This window comes from Ipomoea nil, unplaced genomic scaffold (genome assembly GCF_001879475.1).
Source record: "Ipomoea nil cultivar Tokyo-kokei standard unplaced genomic scaffold, Asagao_1.1 scaffold3338, whole genome shotgun sequence".
Taxonomy (NCBI): domain Eukaryota; kingdom Viridiplantae; phylum Streptophyta; class Magnoliopsida; order Solanales; family Convolvulaceae; genus Ipomoea; species Ipomoea nil.
The window spans coordinates 68,628-83,220 of record NW_017619766.1 but is presented as its reverse complement, the minus strand read 5'-3'; positions in this window follow the sequence as shown (position 1 = coordinate 83,220).

The following is a 14,593-nucleotide window of genomic DNA, read 5'->3' as shown; positions in this document are numbered from 1 at the left end:
AGTAGATAGATCCTGCAAAGAAGTTTTAGTAGCAAAGGGGAAAACTTCTTCATCAAATCTGACATGCCTGCATGTGTAAATCTTATTAGTATGTAAGTCCATGCATCTGTACCCCCTAAAGGACTCAGGATAACCTAGGAAGACACATGGAGAAGACCTGTATGACATCTTATGACGATTATATGGTCGAAGATGAGGGTAGCATAAACACCCAAAGACACGAAGAAAAAGATAGGAAGGAGGGGATTTATGTAACAGGAGATGAGGACTGGAGTTATTTAATACAGAAGATGGCATTCTGTTAATTAAATAGACAGCAGTCTCAAAGGCAAAATCCCAACGGATCATCGAAGCCACGTTGCTGACCTCCACGGTAATTAAGGTTGCCATCGCAGCGCTGCATCTTCTTAATTTTATGAATCACAAAACCCTAGCTAACTGATACCAGATGAGAACTGATTGTATTATATTTTCTGAACTTGATTACAATGAGATCAGATGATGTGAATATATAGAATAGAGAGTCACAGTGTGACAATGATAAGAAGTTCTAAACAGACTCATATACATAGAGTCCTAATACTTTTTTCTACATTTCTCAGATCAGATCATCACTCATTAATATTTCTTTATCCATGTTTTACATATAAAAATAAAACTAAATATTAGAACTTAGAATTAAGTTCCCGTGCGGGTGCATGTTTCCCGTGCAGTTGTGTGGTGAGTAATGTGCATGAGTTTTGTACTTAAGGTGCGTGAGGCTTGTGCTTAAGGTGCGTGAGTTTTGTACTTAAAGTGCATGAGTGTGTACTTAATGTGAGTAGTTGTTGAAACTTAAGGTGCATGAGTTTTTTGCTTAAGGTACGTGAGTTTTGTACTTAAGGCGTATAAGTCTTCTACTTAAGGTGCGTGAGTCTTGTGCTTAAGATGCGTGAGTCTGTGCTTAATGTGAGTAGTTTTTCATTAAGGATAAATTAGGAAAATCTTAAAGAAAAATTAAAATCTGATCAATCTGAGCCATTCATTTGATTAAAATCTGTGACCGCCATTTTTTCTATCCATTATAGGTCTAACTCTCTTGGGCTCTTATTAGTATAGTAGATATGTATTTCTTTCTTTATATAACATTTAGAATTAAACAAAAAAAATTAGAATTAAACAAAAATCTTCATAGCAAACACCACTCACTAAATAAAAAATTAGTATGTGAAATGTCTTAAAAATACACCCATCATCAATGTATTTATTGAAAATTCATTTACATTCTTTTGTTTTTATCCTATGCAGTCTACGCGATTATGACTTTTGTTTAATATATATATATATATATATATATATATATATATATAGAATCGCACTCAGAATGCTTCGCCCAGGAGCGAAATACGAATGAATTCTGTCTGTCCACGTGTCCAGATCTAATGGATGAGAAACACTGATTTTTTTTAAAAAGCGCGGTGGTATTTTTGTAAATAATTGAACATCGAAGTGCAAGTAAAATGTATTACAAGTGCATGTAAAATGTATTATAGGTGCAAGTAAAAATTTACACTGAGCATCAATATTAGGTGCACCTACAGTTATAAGTAGTTGCACCTGTAGTTCTAAGTAGTTGCACATATAGTTATAAGTAGTTGCATTTAGGTGCATTAATGTTTGCGAGTGGTTTTCAAGGGTATTACTACCCGCTGAACTCAGATCAATGAATGTTAACAAGGCAAAATAACATGCACATATAGTTGAAAGTAGATGCACCTATAATTATAAGTAGTTGCACCTATAGTTATAAATAGTTGCACCTATAGTTATAAGCACATCCAGGTGCATGAATGTTTGCGGGAAGTGAAAGCTAACAAGGCAAAATTACATGCACTTATAGGTGAAAGTAAGTGCACTTGTAAGTGATTTTACTTGCACTTCGATGTTCAATTATTTACGAAAATGCCACCACATTTTTTTTAAGTTATTAGATCTGGACACGTGTCGCGCGCTGATTCGTTTGCATATTCTTTCCTGGGCACTTATTCGCACCTGAGTGCATCCCTATATATATATATATATATATATATATATATATATATATATATATATATATATACACACACACACACACACACACACGCACATATATAACAAATTTAAAAAATTAGGAAATCAAACTATATACAATAAATAAAGGATTGTTTATTTTTCATGAGAAAATATAAATAATGTTACAAAATTTAACGTGAAATTTCAAAATTGAAAAATAAAAGACACAAAAATGTACTTATACGTTAATAATTTTTAATATTTCATATAATTTGTTTGAGTTAATGAATTTATTATAAATTATATAGTATATATTATCTTGGCCAAAAAATATAATATATTATTATATAATATGTAATAAATACATCTTTTACATAATAATTATTGGCAAAAAAAAAAAAAGTTAAAGTGAAAACACATATTATTATTTCACGAACCATGATCCACATAATTATGTGGACCATAAATAAAAAGTACTCCGTATATTTTTAATATACTAAAAATTCATTATTTATGTATGTAAAATAGATTTTTTTAAAAATACATTATTTTATATAATGTACCTTTAGTACAAAAATAATATATCTTCTCAATACAAAAGTGATATACTTTTATTATATTAAAAATGTACCTGATATTCACGATCCACACAATAATTTGCCCACAAAACACATATACATAATTTTTAGCCTGAAAATTATAATCCAAATGATACCAAGTCAATTTTTAAATATTTGTATTGGCCCAAATCTAAACAGTCAGCCCAATACTGTACCCATAAGACCAACGTATATAAGGCCCCATCCAAACCCTAAATCTAGACTCTTCATCTTCTGCGTTCTCCCGTAGCAGAGTTCATCTTCTATGTTGCTGCGATTCTTTCTGATTTCTCCCTTCATCTTCCTTTCTGCTGCGATTTGATATTCCCCCTTCATCTTCCATTCTGTTGGGTTCTCTGGTGACAGCTTAGAAGGTATGACTTAACAGAACTCAACTACTCCAAAAAACACTCGGATCTACAAAAAAGTTAAGTTTATTTCTCCATTCCTTAGATTCTGCAAAACGTTGATGTCTTTATTCTTTATTTTTTATTTTATTTGACATACGAAGTTTTGCCTCAAATTAGGGATTTTTGGATATCTTTTAAAGAATCAATTACTCAGTACTAATATTCAACCAACCCAGTTACCATGATCAGAATCAGTTTTGAAACACTAATGTTTTATTTTCCAAATTACTTAAAAAACGCAACCAAATTTAGGATACAATAGGAAAATGTTCGGTGAGCTAAAATTCTTTAGGTAAAATTGATTGTTCTTAACGAAAATGAGAAATACAACATATTTTTCCAATTATTAATTATCAGTTTTATAATTAGTTGTTTAAAAATATTCATTGCTGCTATATTATTGGAATGCACAATCTTGAAATTTAGTAACTGATTTAAATTTTTAAATTCTTTTTTTTTTTTAAAATTTAGTAGCTGATTTATTAGTTGGCTATATTTTTTAAAAAAAATTTCCACTCAAAATCATATTAGAATGAACAATTAAATTATTACAATCATAAAAAAAAATAGATTAATCTCATTCTTAAAAAACTAATAATCAATTTTTTTTTTTTTATTTCAGTAAACAATAAGCTGATTTATAAAATGAAATGTTTGTTTAATAAATAATTTTGTAATGCAAATGCTTTTAGGAGTGTATTACAGCTTCCTTTCCAGCATATATCCAACATCCTTTACATTTGATATGCCATTCCTTTGAGGAGAGAGTTTTCTTAAGCACCATGGAAAAATTATAACAAAAATTACTCTGTAAACAACGACAAAACATAAACACATTGCGAAAAATATGGAAGTTAAATTAAAAAAAAAAAAAAAAGTATTCTGATCACAATCTTTGTTAACTTCTTGCACTATTGACTTCATCCCCTAATGATCCTTCCTAAAATTATATGTAGTATTATATATAAAAAAGTGTTAGTTCAATAAACAATTAAAATTAAACTCGAGGGAGAATGGCAGACATAGAGTAGAGTAATTTTGGTATTACCACAAAGTCATCATCTTCATGATCTTCCATCATTTTTGAAATAAAAGATACATTTCATGATGCATATTCAATGAAGCACAATAGGTAGACACTATTTTCATAGCCTTTAACACAAATAATATACCTTACAATTAAGAAGATCATAAATAAGGTATGTTTACCTCTTCATCATAAAACAGACATTCCTCGCTTTTGCTAGATGTTCATCTCTGAAATTCCTGTATTTCGAATGTTCTTACTAAACGAATTCCTATGGCTTTTCTATTGTGTGTTTATATTGCAGCTGAAGGAGTGAAGAGCCAACAAAAAAACCACTATTTATAGCCAACTCATTAGGCCCATTGAACTGTATCTGATCTGAAACATTATTGGATTCATTAATACATTAAATTCGAGCTAGTCTTTTCATTGTAAAGTGAACTGCCACATTGAGTATTGCTATAAATAATTACTAGTATTTATCCCGTGCGATGCACGGAATATATGTTATAAAAATATACCCTATATGAGGTTTATTCATATATAAAATTTTTGTTATTTAATAATTATTATGTGTGAATTCCTATGATAAAATTATGAACATAAATATATTTACAATTAAAATAATATTTAAGGTGGGTGATTACTACAAATCTAAAACTATATTAAAAATTTAGTACATAGTATTTAATATTACAAATTTTTAAGAACGTAGTAAACTACAATAGTAATTGAATTACAATTTTAGAGTGACCACGGATCAAAATTTTTAGACCTTTGAGATTTCTAACTCTAGATGTAGCAACATACAATTGACCTTTAAAGACCAAAATCACAATCTTAGTTCGAACATTGATTTTTTCTTCCAAATACTATCGAATTAAGTGTGTAATCAATAAAAGATGAGAACTAATAATTCGAGAATATAATCTTAATGTTACTAAGCCTACTTCACGTCAATTAAGTTGGATAGTGTTATTGGATAGTATCCGATGAATCTACGAATAACGCATCTTTGTCTCCGTAGTCCTCAATATGCACATCAACAATCTTAAATATTAGGCCGCCTAGCTATGTCATATATTAATTTCAAACTTATGAACTTTGGGGTTGCATGCAATAAAAAGTATATTTTAAATATACTAATGGTACATTATATATGTATGTAAGGTACTTTCAATATAAAAATAACGTATTTTTAATATATTAAAAATGTATTTGATATTCATGATCCATAGAATTATGTGGACCATTGTTCACACAATATATATATATATATATATATTAGAAAATGTCAGTGGAAATTATTATCATTATTATTATTGCAATTATTATTATTATTATTGTTATTGTTATTATAATTAACAAAATTATTAGGGTCTTCTGAAAATTAAATATTGATTATTAATATTTAATTTTCACAAGACCATATGGCTTTATTATATATAGGATTACGCGTGTAACAACCTTTTTGCTTTACCTCTTCAATGCATTATTAATATGTTCAGACTTCAGATTCATTGTATTGTATACTCTAATTCTAATATTAGATATATTTATTATTTGAGTACATTATCCAATAAATGAGTACATTGGTAAATGAAAAAATTGATTATAACATCTGAAAACCTAACCCACTACTTTTTTTTTTTTTTGGAAACAGCTAACCCACTACTTAAATATTTCGTTGGCCAAAAAATGAAACAAAAAAAAATTTCAATGACAAAACGTTGTCGTTTCCAATGGGTGGGAAATGAACAATTTTTTTTATTACCAAAATGTTTCTGCTTTATTATATAGTAATATAATAATAATAATAATAATAATAATAATAATAATAATTATTATTATTATTATTATTATTATTATTATTATTTACTCTAAATGTTATAATAAAAATTCTGATATGTATATAATAACCTTTCAAATACCAAAATATTTTTTTAAAAAAATTACAAACCAATAAACATTGGACAACGAAGAGTTACATAAAGTAATTAATAAAAATATTTATTTAATCTAAATTATATATATATATATATATATATATATATATATATATATATATATATATATATATATATATATATTATAGCAAAGATAAAGATACTAATTGTAACAATAATTACTCATAAAAATAATATGTTTGATTTACCTTCACAAAGAAAATTTTGTGGCCTTAAATTTTGTTTTATTATATATAAAGATTTTATTTTTTTTTTGGGTAAAATAATTATCTAATTATTATTGAAATTTAACTTTCATTCGTAATTATATTGGTCAAGTCTAGTCTAGTTTTATAATCACCAAACAAACTATGACTTGCAAGCCTTCAAAAAGGCTGGCTTTTGTACTTTTTCTAAAAAAAATTAATTATGCATGCCTTGTAAACTTTCACAAGGACGGTGTTTTCTAAATATATATTTTTTAAATTTAACTAGTATTTTCACCAGTGCGATCCACAAAATTAATTCGTTATAATATATTAAGAATATTTGGATCGATATATAATTATATAAATTATAAAATCTTAACTATAATAAAGCTATATGGTTTGGGGTGTAATTAATGTTACAATTAATGCCACAACATCCTTTATTATAAAAAAAAAAAAAAAAAAACACAACATTTGAAAAATAAAATAGCTATATATTATCTAATCATATAAAAAATGTACTTTTGAAAAATAAAATAGCTATATATTATATAATCATATAAAAAATGTGTTCAATTAGAGTTTAACTTTACTCATACAAAATTTGAAATTTGCTTTTCAAATGTAATTATCTTAGTTATTATTCGTATTGTGAAAATTATAATATAGATGAAATACAATTAAGAATAAATCAATGTAATTATGTAAATTCTCTCTATAAGTTTATTTGAATATGCACATAATTAGAGATTATATTAACTATACAATATTTTAATTTTAATTTTAAATTTAATTTTAATTGTAATTTTGTATTCTATAAAAATAATAAATACTTGACCAATGGAAGCTCAAAAATATTATTATATTAAACAATTTAAAATATTTTAGTTTTTCTATTTTTTATTTATATTTATAATAACATAATTTTTTCCCGTGCATCGCGCGGGTGAATTACTAGTTAAATTTTATATAGTGTAATTGAAGATATGATTTGGATCGATTATGTTTTCTAATGTTATCATTGGTTGAATTCGAGCAAATAATTGCTCAATTAATAGCTAATGTATAGATGTACGCATTTGGTGCTGAAACTTCGGAGATTTTATATATCAGTATTTAGGGTTTTTATAAATTGGGCAAATGTGCTCGCTTTCTAGCAACTCAATTATAAAAATAAATTGCTATCCTAATTCATTTGTATAGAAGATATATTATGTGTAGATATATAGCAATTTTGCCATCTTGGAAAAAACACATAATATCACCAGTTGTATTTACACATTATTGAAAATCTCTCGTAGAAGACATTGGTAGTAGCAACACAATGTGTCCATCATCATCTAGAGCTAACACCTTCAAGCCATCAGGATGGATAACTCAGAAAAAGTCACGTATAATTGATAGTGATTAAAGACCAATTTTTTCAGCAATAACCCAACATGAGTTAGTGTTTGGCCTTGACTTTTGTTGATAATCATGGCATATGCAAGCATCAATGAGAATTGTTTACACTTGAACATGAAGGGCAATCTCGTATAAGAAAGAGTGAGAGACATTCAAAAGAACTTTGGTTCCATAATGTATCCCATTAACTATTGTAACACCCCGAAATTTTTAAACTTTTGAAGCTTATATGATAAAGGTGAAATCTCATTAATTCCCAAAACATAATACAAAGGGTACGGGGTGCTATGCCACACCTGAGCTAGAGAACTCAGGTGCACAGGCTAACTAACTACTATCCTCAATAATGCAAATACATAATCATGGCACGCAGGCCGAAAGGGAAACTAACTACTTCTACGCTTCAAGGTTCTAGCGCGCTCCATTGTCTACTCTTCTGTGCCTGAAAGCTAAATATATCTGTTCAGCGAGAAATGCTGGTAACCCACTCCAACGCGTTGAAATACAATACATATAGACATATATATAGATATACGAAAACCATTTTGAAGCATGAAGATATATCCTACGAGACTCTAGCTTTTAAAACAGGGATAGACTCGACAGATAGAGCTAAGCACAGACAACAGTTATACCAAGCATATACAGTTTACAAACAGGCAAGCCAGATAAAGATAAGCACAATTAATAACCATAACCCAACATATACGATTCCCAGCATAAATCCCATAGTCACATCCCAAGACACTCATAACAACAACTCGCCCATATCTCATCACACAAGCACACTTTGTTGGCGCCACAGGACCAATCGCATGCCCATACATGAGGGTCATCGCATATAGCTCTGACACGGCCCCGCAGCACCCTGCCCCGTATCGCAACACGGAGGGGTCGATCGCAACCGACCGATGAACCGCAGCTCATCATAGTGTTTGATCGCAACCAAACAGTGGACCGCAGCCAGGAAATATGAACTGCAACTCATGTAGAAACGTTTGATCGCAACCAAACGGTGGACCGCAGCTCTATATAATATTTATATACCTGACCGATCGCAACCGGTCTGGTTAACAGTCAGTATGGTTCTCAACCCATCCAACTGCCCGTATAGCCAATTTGATCGCAACCAAATTGGGGTATCATGCACACATAATACATAGCAAGCACATGCAACCCACATTAACACATTGGGAAGGGGGAGAAACGTATAACAAAACCTATGCGTGATCCTTCACATACTAAGAATAATCCTAAGAATGATCCTTCAATATATAATACTCATACGACCTACGAACGGTACCCGAAATATCAAACTAGACATAGGCACGATAGACGGAGTCCGTTGGGACACCACGGGGGTCGAGGGAACATCAAACGGGGAAGCCAAAATCCCGAATTAGGGTGCAAACTAGCGGGTAGCAGGTGGGTGAGGATTCACCCGCCGGCGGCAACTATTCCGGGCAGCGAGTGCCCGGCGGGCAGCAAGTGCCCGGCGGGCAGCTGCCCGCTACCGGCGTTGCCCAAATAGGCCGCGGGTAGGTGGCGGGTCCCCTACCCCCACCTACCCCCTCTTTGCCCGAAAAGGCCAAGTTAGCAGTTCTGTATGATCAAAGGGGCTTTGCCTCTCATCGGGTTTTGTTCGTCGTGCATTTGCGAGAGAGGAAAGCATGAAAGGAAATATGGTCATGGAGAAGATGATTAAACTCAAATGGAAACCTTCAGAAACCCACCGGTTCACGATCAACGTTGATGAGAGTGTAAAGGCTTCCATTAATAAAGCTGGGATTGGAGGAGTTTTAAGAGACCACAAAGGCAACTGGATTGAGGGCTTCACTTGTAGTCTTGAAGGAGACTCACCGGAAGCTATGGAGGCCAAGGCTATTACAAGGAGCATGCAATGGGCTTGGCACAAAGGCATTCGGGACGTGGAGGTGCAATCGGACGCAAGAACGGTGGTGGAATGGATCCGAAACAACACCACACTTTGGGGTCCTATTCGAGAAACTATCGAGGAGGCCATAAGTTGGGTCGAGAGGAATTGGAAGATCTCTATTTATGCGGTTTATCGTGAGCAGAACAGAGTTGCTGATTCCCTAGCCAACATTGGGGCCCTTCTATAGGAGGAATGGGCAACTTTCAGTTCGTGCCCATCCTACAGCGAGGAGGCTCATCTTATGGATTTGAGTTGTATGATTTGTGATCGCGGAGTTAGAGAGAGCACTAGCTCTTGAGGAACCCCGGGTTTCCCCCGTCCCCCATGATCCAAAAAAAAAAAAAAAAAAAAACTAGCAAGAAGAAATAATTCTTAATATTTTGATGATAAAAAAAAAAAGATAAATTTTATAAAATAAGATAAGTGAGTGGTACAATTTTAGGAGAAAAATGAGTCTGGTGTAAAATTGAAGATGAGAAAGTAAAGTTAAGCTGCCAAGAACCCCCCAACAAATTTGGTTTAAAGAGTATAAAATTTTATTTCAATTCCATAGAATCAGTTTGTATCCATATAGTGAAGGAAAAAATGGTATGGGAAGATGGAACAGTGAATCATATATCTAAACTGTTAATCCAAACTTCACTCCAGATTACCAAATTGAGTGTATAGCTTTTTGATATAATGTCCGTCTAAACTGTTGAAATGCGATATCCATAACTGTTGATTGGGCAGACCACTTATGTTTCACAATTCATCAAAGTATCTGTTTCTTATGATATAGTATGAGTCTTCCTTGCATGCAACAAATATCACAAAAATTCAGTTTTAAAACAAAGTCGGGAGCTTGCGATATATGGTTCTAAAATAAGTGTATAAATGTAATATGTAGATAATCTACATTGCATTGCTGGTCAGTTTTTGTAAAATCTTGAGGTAAACTTATATTTTGATACTCAGTAAGTATAACTGTATAACTATATTAGGGAGCAATTCACCTGGGAGTCATGGAATAAACACTCGAGTGTTGGTTACCCGCAAAGCATTGATATTCCTGGGAGATAGGTCAGAGTCAGAGATGAAAACAGACTCCATTACTAAACAATAAGGAGAAATAGTAGAAATACCATAGAAGAATCGAAAATATTTAATGGTAGAGTTGTTCTTTGCTTTTGAAAATATTTATAATGCAATTTTAATAGTCAAATAATGGCCTGTAATTTTATTCAAAATTATGAATTACTGATTCTGTTCCTTTTTTTTTTTGTTTTTTTTTTTTTGCACAATCTTTCTTATATTCATATCCATTAGATTAATTAGTAATTATTTTGAGCATTATGGCTGCTTAAATTCCGGATCCTTATTATTATTATTAAGTTAATTCCATATCCTTATTATTATTATTATTATTAATTATTAATTTTTTGAAGGATTTTTCTTTTTTACTGCTAACCTCCTTCTTCTTCTTATTATATTATTATTATTATTATTATTATTATTATTATTATTATTATTATTATTATTATTATTATTATGTCAATTTGTTTTTTTATTTATTTTTTATTTATTTATTTTTTACTTCTAACACTAGTATTTTCACCCGTGCAATCCACGAAATGGATTTGTTGTAATATATTAAGAATATTTAGATCAATATATAATTATTTAAATGAGAACATCAAATATTATATAGTGCAATTGAAGGTATGGTTTGGATCGTTTATGTGTTTTTATGTTGTCATTGATTGAATTTGAGCAAATAATTGCTCAAATTAATAGCTAATGTATAGATGTACACATGCGGTGCTGTAACTTTGGAGATTTTATTTATCATTATTCAGTATGTTTTATAAATTAGGCAAATGTGCTCGTTCTCTAGCAACCCAGTTATAAGAATGAATGGATATCCTAATTCATTTGTATGAAAAGTATTTTTTTTTTGTCTAGATATATAAAAATTTTGTCATTTAAAAAAACATAATATCACCGATTGTATTTACACATTATTGAAACCTCTTTGTAAACAACATTGGCAGTAGCAACACAATCTTGTCCATCTTCGTCTAGAGCTAACACCTTCGGTCCATCAGGATGAGTGACTCGGGTGAAAATATATAATGGTAGAATATCAGTCAATTAGTGATCCTTTTATATTTTGAGTCAATTAGTAATATCAGATTCATTTTTAGCCAATTATTCTTTTTTATTTTCAATCAATTAGTCAATTAGAATATTAGATGCATTGGTATTTTTACCTAATTTCCGTTCCATTTTTAATTGAAGATGTAGAATATTTTTATTGAAATATTTTCGTTCTATTTATAATTTATCTTTACTATTTTTTAAAATATTCATTTACTATTGATGATGTAGAATATTATTATTGAAATATTTTCGTCCAATTTTTAATTTTCTTTCCATTTTAATTAAAATGCAATAATCTGACAATTTATTTTTTTTTTCTTTCTCCTTAGTCAATTATGGATCATTTTTTATTTGCATTCAATTATTAATATTCATTTCCTTTTATATTTTTAGTATTAGTAATATCATTCATTTTCAGCCAATTATTTTTTTTTTCAATCAATTAGTCAATTAGAATATCAGATGTAGTGATATTTTTACCTAATTTCCGTTCCATTTTTAATTGATGATATAGAATATTTATATTGAAATACTTTCGTTCTATTTTTAATTTACCTTTACTATGTTTAAAATATGCATTTACTATTGATGATGTAGAATATTATTATTGAAATATTTTCGTCCAATTTTTAATTTCTGTTCCATTTTTAATTAAAATGCAATGATATAGCAATTTTTTTTTTTTTAATTTTAGTCAATTATAGATCATTTTTTATTTGCAGTCAATTATTAATATTCATTCCTTTTTATATTTTCAGTCAATTAGTAATATTAGATTCATTTTCAGCAAATTATTCTCTTTTTTTTTTCCAGTCAATTAGTCAATTAGAATATCAGATGCAGTGATATTTATTTTTACCTAATTTCCATTCTATTTTTAATTGATGATGTAGAATATTTTTATTGAAACATTTCCGTTCCATTTTATTTTTGTTCCATTTTTAGTTTACCTTTACTATTGTTCAAAATATGCATTTACTATTGATAGTGTAAAATATTATTATTGAAATATAATATTTCCTTTCCATTTTTAATTTATGGTGTAGAATATTATTATTAAAATATTTCCGCTCCATTTTTAATTTCTGTTCCATTGTTTAAAATTGTGAAAGATTTATGATATAATTGTGCTTTGATTTATTCTACTGTATAATATTATTGTGAAAAATTAAAATGCAATCATCTGACCATTTTCTTTTCTATTTTAGTCAATTATGGATCATTTTTTATTTTTAGTTAATTATTAATCTTCAATCCTTTTCCAATTAACCAAATTCCATTTTTTTTCTATTTTTAATTTTCAGTCAATTATTAATATTTATTTTTTTTTTTCAATTTACCTTTTTTTTTTTTGAAAACTTTTCCAATTTGCCTAATTTTTGTTCCATTTTTAATTGATGATGATGTAGAGTATTATTGTGAAATATTTCTGTTCCTTTTTTAATTTACCTTTACTATTTACTATTGTTTGAGCGAAATCAAGTAAATAGGATTTTGCTTTTAATTATAGTATAGATTTATATAAGTATATGGATGCTAGTGAAATGAAACTATTATTCTTCTCCCTATAATTTTTGTCTTTACACTTTATGTTTAATTACTATAGTAAGATTAAAGTGTTAAATACAGGTTTGTAATATTGACGTAATATGCATTAAATACAGGTGTGCAAACTCATGCTAGTATGATACCCGTGCGATGCACGAGACAAAATTTTATGAACATTTTTGTTATGTTGTTGTAATATAAATTTGAGATAATATTATTATTTATGTGCATTGTGTTATTAGACTAATAAAGTTAGGTTTACTATAAATAATAAAATTTCTAATATAAATTGAATAATGCATACATAGAGAAATATAGAGAAATAGCAATTTATAAATTGGTTTCGCATTATATCCTTATCGATGCGCAAAAAATAGGTGCCCAATATTAATACATTATATTAAAATTTTAAATTTAATTAGATTTTAGATATTTAAATTATTCTAAATAATAATAATAATGTAAATCATTTTTATAAATGTGATATTTATATTTATGTAATAATTAACATATAACTCAAATATTTAATGTGTATATATTATCCTATCCTATCCTATATATAATAAAGTTATATGGTCTTGTGAAAATTAAATGGTGATAATCAACATTTAATTTTCACTAGACCATAATAATATTGTTAATTATAATAACAATAACAATAATAATAATAATTGCAATAATAATAATAATAATAATTTTCACTGACAGTTTCTAATATATATATATATATATATATATATATATATATATATATATATATATATATATATATATATATATATATATTATTTATTTATATTTCAATTTCTACTGGCAAATTATTGTGTGAACGATGGTCCACATAATTGTATGGATCATGAATATCAAATACATTTTTAATATATTAAAAATATAGTATTTTTATATTGAAAGTACCTTACATACATATATAATGTACCCTTAGTATATTTAAAATATACTTTTTATTGCATGCAACCCCAAAGTTCATAAGTTTGAAATTAATATATGGCATAGCTAGGCGGCCTAATATTTAAGATTGTTGATGTACATATTGAGGACTACGGAGACAAAGATGCGTTATTCGTAGATTCATCGGATACTATCCAACAACACTCTCCAACTTAATTGGCGTGAAATAGGCTTAGAGCATCCTTATCAGTTGGAGATATTAAGGGGAGAATGCAAGAGTGAGTAGGAAAGAGAATAATGTGGAAGGGAAGGAAAAAAAATCAAAACTGATTTTAAAAATATATATATATATAAAATAAGCATGTCATTTTTCTATTGGTTCTCTCCTCCATCCTTAATTCTTTTTTCTTGGGCAGAGAAATATCCCAATCT